This window comes from Dipteris shenzhenensis, chromosome 14 (assembly GCF_047967505.1).
Source record: "Dipteris shenzhenensis isolate YYH24624 ecotype China chromosome 14, Dip_SZ_1.0, whole genome shotgun sequence".
Taxonomy (NCBI): Eukaryota; Viridiplantae; Streptophyta; class Polypodiopsida; order Gleicheniales; family Dipteridaceae; genus Dipteris; species Dipteris shenzhenensis.
Window position 1 is genome coordinate 54,740,091 of NC_141609.1, and position 14,660 is coordinate 54,754,750.

Consider the following 14,660-nt stretch of genomic DNA (forward strand, 5'->3'; position numbering starts at 1 on the left):
ATTTGGGCACAAAAAAGTTTTTGATATTATGTTTTTAACACACATAAGGATTTCCTTATGTTTGTGCACTTCTTCCCTCTATTCTTCTCTATTTTTAGGGGTGACCTAGAGCCCCCCCACTCAAAAGATCTTATTCTACTTCTAAAAGTTAAGTTGTAAAGCAAGCTCTTATGAATTGAGTGATAACACTACATATACGAGACAATTTTGTATATATCCTCTTCGCTTATCCTTATTCGATGATATCTTGTTGAATCACTTGTAAAGTATTTATCAATAGTTGATCTTACATTTGGTCGGGTTTGTAGGATACTCACTATGCCACAAGGTTATCAAGCATTGAGAGGTGAGAGAAAGCTTCGTAAAAAAGTTTTTTTTTTTTCATAGAAAGCTCTTTTTATGTTTTTGTGAGGGCTCATCGTGCACTCCTATGGATTCTATAAGTTGGCAAAATTTGCGTATCAAGTATTGAGAGAGAGCTTTGTAAAAAAGTTTTTTTTTTTTCGTCATAGAAAGCTCTTTTTATGTTTTTGTGAGGGTTCATCCTGCACTCCTGCGGATTCTATAAGTTGGCAAAATTTGCGGATCACGGAAAACAATTTTAGGCGCTAGTGGGGGTGCTTGCTTTTGCCTTGTGAGAGCTCCTAACTACAGCAGATTTTGGAGTTTCCAGTTTGCCACATTGGAATTCTACGAGCTCCCAACAGGTACTACTGTGTCTTCCTTTCTGGCACTCTCAAGTTTCTCAGTTCAAATCTCCCAACTCCCAAGCTCAAATCCTCTTCCAAAAAGTAGGCCACCCCTTCTTTGAGTCCGAGGTATGAAATACTACTCGATTGTGAAATCGAACGCTATTCATTTTTTAGGCCCCGAGGAAGATAAGAACAAAGAATAGCAAATATAGAATTTCAGCTTTGGACAACGAGAACGTGACGAATTTCATTGTCACCGGCGTCCCGTGTGTATATACAAGAAGAAGCAAGTCGCTGTAATTTTGAGATTTACGCTGTCCAGCCCTATGAGTTTCATAAGTTATTATTGGAGCTGCCACATACTTACAAGCCACTCGAGGGATTTGCAGTTCTAAAATTTTGCTTTGTTCAATTGTAAAATTTTGCTTTGATCCAATTGAACAAACTTTCTTGCTGCATTATCGTCAATTGTCGTTCTTTGCGAGCAGTACTTTTGAAGGTAAAGCTTGAAGAACTAACTGGGATCTCAGTCAGATACACAACATCTGTCTTAATCAAATTGTGTGGTTTATTCAGGAAACCTACATTGATATTGCAACTCATGTATCGCTCTCAAATGGAATTGTTCCACTTTGAGACCTCCTTGCAGCTTCCTTGCTGCTACAATGGCCGTAGGAGACCTCAAAAGCGTGCATTGCTTTGGACGGCTTGATAAAGCTCAACTGTGGAGGCTGTGATAAGCCGGCTAACTAACCGCTTCTCTTCTTAGATTAAGTGCCTAGCTCTAGAATTGGACGATTTTTAGTTCACCTCAAGAATTGGGACGATTTTTCGATTGGCAAACGGTAGCCCAGACACGGATTTGCTGATTTTTGAGGGAAAAAAGAATGAAAAAATGCTTAGTAAGCTGGCTTTTCATAGCTACTTTGCCAAATTAAACGTTAGGTTCTCTAAGTAGAGCTCACTTTATGTATTCAGATCTATGTGGTAAGGGCCTAAGGAAGTAAATCACGGGGATCATGGGGTGAAGTTTCCAAGAGGATGAACAACCTGGATAGAAATCATAATTCGCAGACTCGGGTTTTTGACAAAAGGAAGGCCTAGGCATAAGAGTGAGGGGAGGAGAGCCTGTAAGGAAGGACGCAGGTGCTGGTGCTGATTGCTATTGCTAGTGGTAGTGTTGGGGACAATGATTTAAATCATGAGTTCCCATGGCATCTTGGCCTGTCCACTGTTGCTACAAATTTCTTTCAGGTAAATAGGCAGCGTAGGGATGTGTTTTTTTGTTCTGGTAAAATCAATGTGGAAGAGAAAAATGCAAGATACGACTCACGAGAGTAATTGTTTTTTGGGTTAAGAAGAAGCAATATAAATTGAGGACATAAGTAAGATAGCGTAGCTGATATATGCTTGGTAAGAATTGTAATTCGTGAACGGTTCTTTCTTTGAAATTGTGAAGACGGTAAGAAGTTGGCTATGAAGTGTCAACAAAAGTAAACAGGAGGCAAGAGCGGGTATGCTTGGAAGACGGTAATGGACATCTATGGGGAGCACGTAATTAGTAAATGTGTAAGAAGTAAATATATCTTGGGGAAGGAAAGAGAACAACGTTTTGCACATTTCCTAAGAGCAAGCAAGCTGCAATTCTATATATTTTTATAATAGTATGTAACATAATTATTATAATCACCTATAGTGTGGGTGGGGAGGCTGCACGCTTCCCTCCCTAAAGATTATAATCTGAGGGAACGGGCCCTTCCCTGGGTGTCGTGTTTGAGAATGCCTTGTATATTATTGTCTTGAAGAAACCTTGAGAGAAAAATAGTCCCCTCATCGATCACTACCGCAATGTTTTTCACAGCCAGAGCCTGGCTGCTGCTACCCTTGATGCTACCCTTGTCACCTGCATTAGTGAGGTATTTGGAGGACAATCTTGCCATGCGCTCGAATGGCCTAAAGACGTCTACAAATATTGTGAAATTCACAACATCTAGCAATGGCAACAATCGTCTGGCAAGGATCTTGAACTTCATGCTTTTACTGGCTGTACTTTCAGTGGTGTAGGATATTGTTGGAATGAGAAGTAAGCTTGCACACGCATCTTCCTAGGTGATTTTCGTACTTATACATACTTGATCATATAATGTTCTTAGAACTTATAGATGTTGACATGCTGTCTTTGTGCGTGGTGTCTATCTTTGTAGAGATACTATTTTAGAATTTTGTAGTTGACTGACAATTGTCTCTTCCTACAGTTTGAGATGAGAACAAGTTGTATTTCTTTCAATCCATCTTGTGAATCCACTTGTCTTGACGATGTATTGACAAATGTGTCTTCGTTGTTATGATGAAGACTAAACCTAGGTGCATGTATTGGAGGAACCTCTGGCCAAGTTCGTGTTCACTCTCAATTTTGGACTACCTTTTGATTAGCCTTCTCCTTTAGTGCTAGCCTTTGTCATGGCTGAGTCTGCCCTTCCCTCTGGAGTGCCGACAAAAACTCAGTACGAAGACTTTGTATAAATGGATGCTCAAGTATGTGTCGGTGTGTGGATTTGTATGTGTGAGAGAATATTTTTATACTATGGTCTACACCCACTATTGGGCACTGATGACGTCAGTGGGGATGTCATAGTAGCTAGTCCCTGCTATGCATGATGGAGTTTATGGTTTTCAACCTTGTGAGTGACTATCATGAGATTGAAACTGCACTATGTTGTGTTTTTAGAGGATGAGTTTGGGAATGTTCCTGGATTCATCTAGGTATATGTACCATGTAAGTTGCATGAAGCAGGAAACAAAGCGTGGAAAGAATCATTTAATGTCAAGGCCATGCAGCCTTAGCTAAATATTGTCACGGGGACGTGAATTTCTAATTTTTAGGAATTTACAGTGATTGACCTACCCTTAAACTGATTAAATCTGTAAAGGACACTTCAATGCAATTAATTCCATGGGCCAAGGGAGGTGTAAAAATCCAGTGACTTGCAGGGCAAGCATAGGCAGCTATTCTTGGCTCAAGTGGAGTGGGGGCTAAGCCAGGGCTGGTTCAGCTTTGTTTCAGTTCAGAATCTCGTTTTTCCTTCTTCCCAGCTATCCACACACCTTCCGGGAGCCTGTTTTTCAGATCTGCGATCACCCAGGAGCCCTGCCAACTCCTAGATAGCAAAAGTGCGTGTCCAAGATGCTGCTACAGGAATTCGCACTTCACCAGAGCTGTTCTGGGAGCTGATTTCTGAAATCGCACTTCATCAGGGTACTGTCAGGACAGACGTTTCCAGTTTGCGCACTGATTCATGCTTCCCTCCGCTTCCAAGCAGGGCGATTTCACTGTTATGAGTGTTCCAAGGCTGATTATGAAGAAATCACAATTTCCAGGAGCCTGTCAGGCTGTTCTGGCAATTCGCAATTGACTAGAGGCCTCTTTTGGCCAATCGTTTCTGTTCTACACCTATCTAGGGCCTGGGCTGCTCCGGTGGTCTCCCACACTCCGCTTTCAGGTCTTCTTCATCTGCCAGGCCAGCTGCATGCTCCGAGGAACTGCGAATTTCACCTGGAGGCTTCCAGAGTTGGCTATTCTTCTCCAGCAGGTCTTCCAGGGTTGCTATTGCTGATTTTCATCTGCCATGGTGCCAGAGATCCTGCAAGGGAATTTGGTTTTCCCTGTTGGCTGTTTTTCCCAGGGTTTCAAGAGCTTTCCTATCGATTGATTGCTTTCCGGGAACTTTCCTACTGCCTCAGAACCTTCAGATCCTTTTGCTTTGCGCATCTGGCCCTTCTGTTTGCCAGGTGCAGCCAGGTGTGGCTGTTGTGCTTCCTTTGTCTTGGTAGGACTCCCTTGACGGGTATTCAGAGCTACCAAGACAGATTGGGCTGATTTCTTTCCTGCTAGGACTCCCCTAGTGGGTATCAGAGCTACCAGGTTAGAACCCTCAGCCAGATTTGGAAGAAGGGCTGCCATGGAATGTTACACTGGTGACTGGACTGGGACACCTTTTTTGTGATTGCAGAGCAGGACGGAGGTGTGTGTGATCAGATTATTCAGTTGGCTATCTGTGGACTGATGCACTGCGGTGCTATTATTGTATTTGCGTGCCTTCTGAATAAAAGATGAAGAAATACCGAAAGGGTCACTAAGTTTAGGGCCAATCTAGTGTCCGGTGCAAGACGAGGGCGATCTAGCTCTTGGGTGTTCTATTCTAAGTTGATTTTGTTTGCTGTGGAAAGTTCAAAGTGGCTGTATATGGAGTATTTGCTGGTTGTTATCTGTTCATTGCCCTTTGGGGATCCCAAAGGCCGGTTATAGTGGCTCCATTGCTGGGATATCACCATCTTGGTTGTGTTTGGGTCAGGACAACAAATAAAGGTTGCTGTAATAAATTTGCAGCCAAGGGAAAATTTCAGCCATGGCACAGAGCATGGTTGCTGAGGAGAAATCGGAATCTTTGGGTTATATTGCATGGTGGGAGGAAGATGATGAACAGCCCGTTCAATCGGAGCATGCCATAGCAGGTTCTCATCATGAAGAGGAAGAGGTTGAGGAGCCAAATGCTGATGAATAGTTTAAAGCAGAGTTGCAGGGAGCCACTCAGACTTTTGCATAGTTGATGCAGGATCCATGCTTTGCAGAATTGGTGAATGCACCTTTGAAGCCTAAAAAAGAAGATTCTGCAAGCGGGCGCAATGCTCTTGTATCAGGTAATGGTGGAAATCCTCAGAGTTTTTCGTTTTACGGCTCAGGACAACATACTCTTCCTCCATCTTCTATGCCCACAGGCTACTTCGGAGGAGGGTCAGTGTTTTAGGCGATGGTTGGACAGCCTGAGCAAGGCATGGGGATGCTTGGAAATTTCCCTTATGGATTTCAGCTTGGCATGCAAGGCTATCAGGGACATATGTTCGGAGGTATGCCGGCTATGATGCCTAATATGATGTATGGCAGCATTGGGATGCAGCCAGGGATGCTGACTGCCATGCTCGGTATGATGGGGAATTTTTTAGGAATCCCTGGAATGAATGCAATAGGACCAAGAATGGTCAATCCTGTAGTGGATAGTGGACAGAGTGTCACAAATCTTGGTAATATGATGCAGCCCCGTATTTACAGCCATCTACTAATGATAATCTCACGCCCAAGGGGAAGCAGAAAGATTTTAAAGAGGGTGGTTCAGCTGTGAAATTCGACACTCTCAATGGGAGCCAAGACAAGTTGAAAGCTCTCACCTTCATTCAACAGTTTTATGCAGCATACTCAGGTGGGAATTTTACAGAGTCGTCCAAAATTTGCAAAGCTGCTGCTTTCTTAAAGGGAAACGCTTTGCAATCATGGATGAATCTTCTTTTGCACCCACCACATGGGTGGAGTTTAAGCACGTCTTTTCAATTGCGTGGTTGACCACCATGTTTGAGGTTGACATGATGATGGCTTGGCATAAGTTGGATGCGGAGAATTGCCATAATTTGGAGGAATACAACAAGAAATTTGGGAAGCTTTGTTGCCAGTTAGTTCCTATCACCATTTTCCATTGTTTGAGCAGGTAGAAATATATTGCTGTGGATTGTTGAAGGAAATTCGAGACTTCTGCACAAAGTCCAAGGTTTCTAACATGTCACAGTTGATTGAGAAGGCCAATATAGCTTATGCTTTGCTACAGGGCAGGACCGTTGGTTTTAAGGGCAGCTAGAGAGAAGAATTCAAAAGAGAGAAGAGTTCAAACGGAAGGAGGACTTCAAATGGAAGGACATATACTTTGGTTGCGGGGCAGTGGCGTGCTCTCAGGTCATCACGGCATACTAGGTTGACAGAAAAGGAGAAACAGGTCCTTAGAGAGTAGAAAAGATGTTTATACTGCAAAGAGGAAGGCCATCAGGTCATGGATGTCCACTCAAGAAGAAAAGACAACATCCCTCGGAGGATAGAGAAGAACAGAAGGCATAACGCAAAGCTGATCCGAAGAGCAAGAAACAAAAGCCATCTTTGGCCTTGTACCTGATATGATCTCTGATAAGAAACAGGAAGACGATACGGAGCTTTGTAGAGCTTGGGGCAAAGTTCGTGATCAGACCACTCTATTTTTCTTTGACCTAGGTGCTAAAGCGAATTTTATTTTTCTTGAGTTAGGAGGTAAGCTAGGTATATGTCCCGAGGAGATGGGTTCACTTGCGCAAGTAGACATGGCTGCTATAGGGCTGAGTACATCCATCACTTCGATCATTGGGAAGCTTCGTCTTCATATGCAGAGCTGTGTTGATACCGAAGAATTTTACATCATGTCTTTGAATGGTTGTGACGTACTTTTAGGCATTCCATGGTGTTATTGTCTTCAGGCTGTTGTATATACTTTCAATAAAACAGTCACTCTGACTCACAGGGGAAACATTCATGTGCTCGATCCTGTCCTGTTGGTGCAGCAGAAGGATGGATCTTGGCGGATGTGCATCGACTACGGAGCACTTAACAAGATCACGGTGAAGAACATGTTTCCCATTCCCCGGATTGATGATATTCTAGATACACTAGAGGGGTCTTCCATTTTCAGCCGCATTGATTTGAAGAGCGGGTATCATTAGATCCGTATTCAACCAAAAGATGTGCATAGAACGGCTTTTAGGATCACTTTTGGGCTTTATGAGTATCTTGTCATGCCATTCGGGCTAACTAATGCTCCCACCACCTTCAACCGAATGATAGACATGATTTTAGGGAACACAAGTCTTTTGTGGGCACATTCTTCGACGACATTATTGTTTTCTCCAAGAATGAGGAAGAGCATCGAAAGCATCTGGCGGTTGTGTTTGAAGAATTGAGAAAACATAAACTGGTCATTAATGCAAAGAAAACTGAATTTTTCATGTCAGAAATTCACTTTCCTGGGCATATCATATCCAAGGATGGAGTTCGGATGGATCCAGCGAAGGTTGAAGTGATCAAGAATTGACCACCACTCAAGAACATCCACGAAGTGCGAAGCTTTCTTGGGTTGTGCTCCTACTGCAGGAGGTTTATTCGTTATTTTGCTGAGATTGCTTCACCTTTGCATGCTTTGCAAAAGGAGGGAGTATCTTTTCTTGCAGCTTTTGAAGATCTGAAAGAAAAGTTGTGTTCTGACCCTGTCTTGATCTTGCCAGATTTGAGAAAACCCTTCGCTGTCCAATGTGATGCATGTGGCAACAGCATTGGAGGAGTTCTTGTGCAGGATGGAAGGGTCATTGCTTATGAGAGCAGGGTGTTGCAGCCCACGGAGATGAATTTTCAGATTTATGAAAAGGAGATGCTTGCTGTAATTCATGCTCTCAAACAGTGAAAGCACTACTTGTTGGGTGCTGATTTTTATGTTCGATGGATCATTCTTTGTTGAGGTATTTTCTCTCGCAGAGAAAATTATCTGAGAAGCACATGCAGTGGGCCAATTTTCTGTCTATGTTTCATTTTCAGATTGTGCATGTTCCTGGAAATAAGAATGTTGTTGTAGATGCACTCTCTAGAAGGCTAGTGCCAGATGCGGTATCCAAGAAACCACATGTTTCTGCTGTTTCTAGTGCCTATCATGATGAATTGGATGCCATGAAAGAGCAATATGCTTCCGATGATGACTTTGCACGGGTATATGATCAGTTGTCTGAGGGATAGATGAATGATCATTATGCTCTTCGAAGCACTACTTGTTGGGTGCTGATTTTTATGTTCAGATGGATCATTCTTTGTTGAGGTATTTTCTCTCGCAGAGAAAATTATTTGAGAAGCACATGCACTGGGCCGATTTTCTGTCTATGTTTCATTTTCAGATTGTGCATGTTCCTGGAAATAAGAATATCGTTGTAGATGCACTCTCTAGAAGGCTAGTGCCAGGTATCCAAGAAACCACATGTTTCTGCTGTTTCTAGTGCCTATCATGATGAATTGGATGCCATGAAAGAGCAATATGCTTCGGATGATGACTTTGCACGGGTATATGATCAGTTGTCTGAGGGACAGATGAATGATCATTATGCTCTTCGAGATGGTTTTCTGATGATGTATGGCCGTTTGTGTGTCACAAAGCAGTTGAGGGCCAAGGTAACGGCTGAAAGTCATATTCCGCCTTATGCAAGACACATGTTTCTAGTGCCTATCATGATGAATTGGATGCCATGAAAGAGCAATATGCTTCGGATGACGACTTTGCACGGGTATATGATTAGTTGTTTGAGGGACAGATGAATGATCATTATGCTCTTCGAGATGGTTTTCTGATGATGTATGGCCGTTTGTGTGCCACAAAGCAGTTAAGGGCCAAGGTAATGGCTGAAAGTCATATTCCGCCTTATGCAAGATACATAGGAATTGACACAACTGTGAAGGCTGTTGAGCACTTCTTTTACTGGCCAGCTTTGCGACGTGATGTTGAGGCATATGTCACGACGTGCATCACCTGCCAGAAAGTGAAATATGACAAGCAGAAAACCCCTGAATGATTACAGCCACTCCCCATTCCAGATAGAGTGTGGCAAAGCATTGCTATGGACTTTATCTTTGATCTTCCTTGTACACTGTCAAGTCACGATGGTATATGGACCATTATTTGCAGGTTCAGTAAGCAGGCTGATTTTATTCCAGTGAGGAAGAAAATTTCAGCAGACTAGATGGCAAAGCTTTTCATGTCTCATATCTTTAAATACCATTGGATGCCACAGTCTATCATTAGTGACAGGGACCCACGGATGACAAGCTTGTTCTGGAGAGGATTATTTGAAAATATTGGTACCACAGTGAATTTCTCATCCTCGTTTCTGTTGGGGTAAAGGCACATTGCCTACCCTTAATTAAAGAATTAAAAGTTAGGACACCTATGACTGTCTTAAGACAGTCATAGGGTAAACCTAATCCTAATAAAACTTAAGTGAGTTTGTGGTGTGGCTCACTCATCACTTCACACCCGCACTAGTGTGTCTCTCTCACTCTCACTCTCTTGCTCCCTTCCTTCTCTCTTCCCCCCTTACAACTGGTATCAGAGCCTACTTTGCTCCCCCCTTCCCTACCCAGCCCCCTCTACCTCGACCTAATCCGTACCGTACGGACGTACGGACAGTTCCGTACTGCCGTACTTCGTCCGTACGACCGTACGGACCAGGGCGCAGAGCCGTACGGCGGTCGCGAACTGCAGGGCGGCCAGATCTGCGCGGGCATCGTCAGTTTGCAGGCGGCGCGTTTTTTCGAGGGCTTCAGAACGGCGGCGCATTTTCGCAGCTAGGGCACGCAGGGCGGCGTTTTTTCGCAGCTAGGGCACGCAGGGCGGCGTTTTTTCGCAGCTAGGGCACGGACGGCGGCGCATTTTCGCAGCTAGGGCACGCAGGGCGGCGTTTTTGCGCGGGCTGCAGGGCGACGTCGCGGGCACGGGCGTCGTCGGATTGCAGCTGTACAAGCAGCTGTACAAGCAACTGTACAGCGACGCTGCAGCAGGCAGCTGCATAGCTGCTGTGCGCAGCTACTCATACGGCAGCCGTACGGACTGTCCGTACAGTCGTACGGACTGCCGTACAACTGTGTACGGACGACTCCTTCACTTTTTTTTTTGCTGCAAAAACTCGATTTTTTTTTGGGAAAGTGTACTGCTGCAGGGACAGCAGTACAGCAGGTACTGCTGCAAGGACAGAAGTACAGCAGGACAGCAGGAGCTTTTATGCATTCACTGAGTGAAATTCTCAGTTTTGGGTGATCTTATCAAAGGGCTTTTGCCTGGATGTGTTTGCAGTCTATGCCTTGAGGCAGTGTGTAGCCAGGGAGCACACATTTGCTTTATTTCCGCAGTGCATTTGGTGACATTTGTTGCAGGTCACATTCTTTGTACACACTCTGAAAATCTCAGTTGAGCCACGCTTGGTCAGGGCGCATCGAGTTTACTCGGTCCCTAACTGCCCATCGTTGACAGTGCTCAAAAGATTTTCTTCTTGGTGTCTGTACGTTGTGAGTTGTGTTGTTACTGATTACACAGGGGCAGTCTATGCTTTGCACTTTGTCAGGTACAAGTGTCAGAGAGATTTATCATATTGCATGCTACCTCAGTGTTGAGGTGTTCTCCACTTGATTCAGGTGTCAGATCAAGGGGCTTTTGCCCAGACCTTGTTTGATAGCACTTGGGTTACCGACAGAGATCTTCAGATGCATTTTCTCCCCTTGGTATAAGGGTGATTGCTTGGGATTTATCCCATTTACTGTTGCAGGTTTTGTGACAGGCTGAAGGGTCATTTACTGTTTTTGGGGTGTTTGTCAAGTGGTTTCTGCAATTTGAGTCAGTGACATACCTCATCTGAGGTGGGAGAAGTGATCAGTACAGTCAGTACAGCAGAGTTTACAGCAGTGTTGGTGGTTTTGTCAGATAATTATGCACTGTTAAGCTCTTGTTGAGCAGCAGCAGCAGTCTGAAATTACTGTTTTTATGCCTCTTTGAGCTCAGAACAGTTTGTCAGAAGGTACAGTATTTGCAGGGACATTTACTGTTTTGCTGCAGATTTTACTGACAGTAAAAACAGCACTTTTGAGAGTGCTTCTGGCTCTTGAATAGAGCAGGCTTTTTCTGAGAAATCAGAACTTTTATTCAGTCTTTTTTACTTCCAGGGAGTCGGGTACTTTCCTCATCTGATATGGCATCAGGGGGAAGTGATTCTTCAATTCTGAACATAAAGAAACTGGAAGGAGCACACAACTATGCATTATGGGCAGAACAGTGCTTAAATGTACTTCTGTTAAAGAAGATTGCTAAGCCCATAAGGGTAAAGGGTGTCAAGCCATCTGACATGGCAGCTGATGATTGGGAAGAGCTTGATCTGTCTGCGAGGGCAGCTATCATGCTCACTATTTCAGACACTCTTGTGTTCAATGTACAGGCTGAAAAGACCTCTTATGGTCTATGGCAAAGACTAGAAGAACTGTATGTCCAAAAGAGCTCAGCCAGTAAGGTTTATTGGCTGAAGAAGCTGGTCGATCTTCGCATGAAGGAAGGTACAGCTATGACCTCACACTTGAGTGAGTTCAATGCTATCTTTACACAGCTGATTGCACAGGGGTTGAACCTTGATGAGGAGTTCAAGGCTACTTTCTTGTTGTGTACTCTTCCTGAGAGTTGGGACACTTTCAAGACCACCCTGTCAAACTCAAATGCCACTCTTATGTATGCTGATGTAGAGAGCTCTCTCCTTATGGAGGAGATGAGCAGGAAAAATAATGCGGGCAGCAAGTCTTCAAATGCTTCGCAGGTACAGGATAGAGGCAGGACTCAGCAGAAGGGGAGATCTGCTAGTAAGTCCAAATCCCGCAGTCAGTCCCGCGGCAAAAAGGACATTGAATGTTTTTATTGTGGCAAGAAGGGACATGTGAAGTCGAAGTGCTTCAAGTTCATACGGGATCAGAAAGCCAAGAAGGCTGAATCACAGGATGCAGGAAATGCAAGCAAAGGCAAAGGCAAGGCCAAGATAGTTGAATTGGATGCAGTGAATGTTGCAGCAGAGGACAGTGACAGTGACATACATGATGTTTTATGCTCTTCTGCTGTAATAGCACATGCTTTGGTTATTGATGGCCATGACATGCACACCTGGCTCTTGGATTCAGGTGCCTCTTTTCATGTTACACCTCACAGGGAGTGGTTTACTTCCTACACAGGTACTCATGGAGTTGTTCATCTTGGGAACAACTATGCATGTCAGATTGCAGGGATTGGCAGTATACAGATAGTATTTCCTGATGGACAGTCATTTCTGCTTGATGGTGTTCGCCATGTGCCGCAAATCAAGAAAAATCTGATTAGCACTGGCTTATTAGATGACAGTGGTTACCACACCACATTTGGGGATTCCAAATGGGTGATTACTGATGGCCAGACAGTAGTGGCTGAGGGTTTTAAGAGTGATACCTTGTACCCTCTTTATGTTTCCAGTGTGGGTAATCATGTTGTTGCCATAACCGAGCTGCCAAAGGTTTCATTGTGGCATAGCCGGTTGGGACACATGTCTGTTAAAGGAATGCAAGAACTGTCACGTTTGGGTTATCTGCCGTCTCTCTCTTTTTCAGATTTGCCTACTTGTGATCATTGTATTTTTGGCAAGCATTCTGTGACTCCTCATAAGAGGAGAACTCCCCAGAATAGAGCACCACTTGATCTAGTGCACACTGATTTGTGTGAGATGCCACAGTTATCACTAGGGGGTGCCAAATATTTTATTACTTTCATTGATGATGCCACACGTAAGGTGTGGGTCTATTTCTTGAAGCATAAGGGAGATGCCCTAAATGCTTTCAAGAGGTTTGTCGCTCAGGTTGAAAACCGGACAGGTCGTAGGCTGAAATGCCTCAGATCCGATAATGGGGGTGAGTATGTGTCACATGCTTTTGTGCAGTTTTGCCAAGCTAAGGGCATCAAACAGGAACTCACAGCCCCTCATAATGCATCTCAAAATGGTGCAAGTGAGCGGATGAATCGAACTATTCAGGAGAAGGTTCGATGTATGTTGTCTTATGCTGCATTACCCCATGGCTTTTGGGCAGAAGCCGTGCAAACAGCAGTTCACATTATTAACAGGTCGCCAAACAAGGCTTTGGAGTTGAAAGTGCCAGAGGAGGTGTGGTCTGGCAAGCCACCCTCATATAAGCACTTACGTGTATTTGGCTGCGAGTGCTTTGCTCATGTACGCAAAGAACTACGCACCAAACTGGATCCAAAGTCTATCAGATGCATCTTTATGGGATATGGTGACGAAGGTGAAATGGGGTACAGGTTATGGGATCCCGTTAAACGAAAGATTATACGCAGCAATGATGTCATCTTTAAAGAAGATAGTGTACACAAGGAACCCGTGCAACCTGTGGAATACAGGAGGGTTATTTATGATGATGTTGGACAGCAAAGAATGCCCATTTATATGCAGCAGCAGCCTGCTGCAGATCACCCTGTTCAAGAGGGTATACAGGCTGACAATCAGCCAGATAATTTTGCCAATAATGCACCACTGGATGTGCCAACAGATGGGGCTGTAGAACAGCCAGATACGGTGGTACAGCCACCTGATATGCATGAAGAACAGGCTGGACAGCAGCCTAATCCGGAACAGTTTGTTAGGAGGAGCACCCGTGCACAACGGCCTCCTGCCAGGTTTGTTCCAGGAGCCAATAATGTGGCTGATTTTATCATGCTGACAGATTGTGGTGAGCCTTCCAGCTTCAAGGAAGCTATGGGAAGGACAGAGAAAAAGAAGTGGGAAAAAGCCATGCAGTCAGAAATGGACTCTCTACTTCAGAATGATACATGGGACTTGGTGCAGTTACCTGCAGGCAGAAAAGTTTTGCCATGCAAGTGGGTTTACAAAGTCAAAGTGGATTCAAATGCTTTACCGAGGTATAAGGCCAGATTGGTTGCCAAGGGATTTAAGCAGGAGAAGGGCATTGACTTTGATGAGATCTTTTCCCCTGTAGTCAAGATGACTACTTTGAGAGCAGTGTTGGCTCTTGTTGCTCATGCTGACATGGATTTATGTCAGATGGATGTGAAGACAGCTTTTCTTCACGGAGATCTCCATGATGAGATCTATATGAGTCAGCCAGAGGGATATGCTGTTAAAGGGAAAGAGCAGCTTGTGTGTAAGCTCAAAAGGAGCTTGTATGGACTCAAGCAGGCGCCAAGAGAATGGTACAAGAAGTTTGATGCATTCATGCAGTCCCAAGGGTATCATAGGTGTGAGACCGATCATTGCTTGTACACCAAACGGGCAAAGGATGGCAGTTTGATGCTACTCATTCTATATGTGGATGACATGCTTATTGCCAGTAAATCTCAGCATGAGATTAGTGCTTTGAAGAAACAACTGCATAAGTCTTTTGACATGAAAGACTTGGGTGATGCAAATCATATTCTTGGCATGCGTATTACTCGTGACAGGTCCAAGGGACTTTTGTTTCTGTCACAGAAAGAGTACATTGACAAAGTACTGCAGAGGTTT

At 44.1% G+C, this 14,660-nt stretch overlaps 1 protein-coding gene across 1 annotated transcript in view; it reads left to right on the forward strand.

Moving 5' to 3' along the window:
- Positions 1 to 369: 369 nt before the first annotated feature.
- Positions 370 to 14,660, forward strand: part of ELF9 (RNA binding (RRM/RBD/RNP motifs) family protein) — a 122,602-nt gene continuing 108,311 nt past the window's right edge. The window contains exon 1 of the mRNA XM_087385095.1: positions 370 to 707. The gene's annotated coding sequence lies outside the window, so the exon portion shown is untranslated. The remainder of the gene's footprint in view (positions 708 to 14,660) is intronic.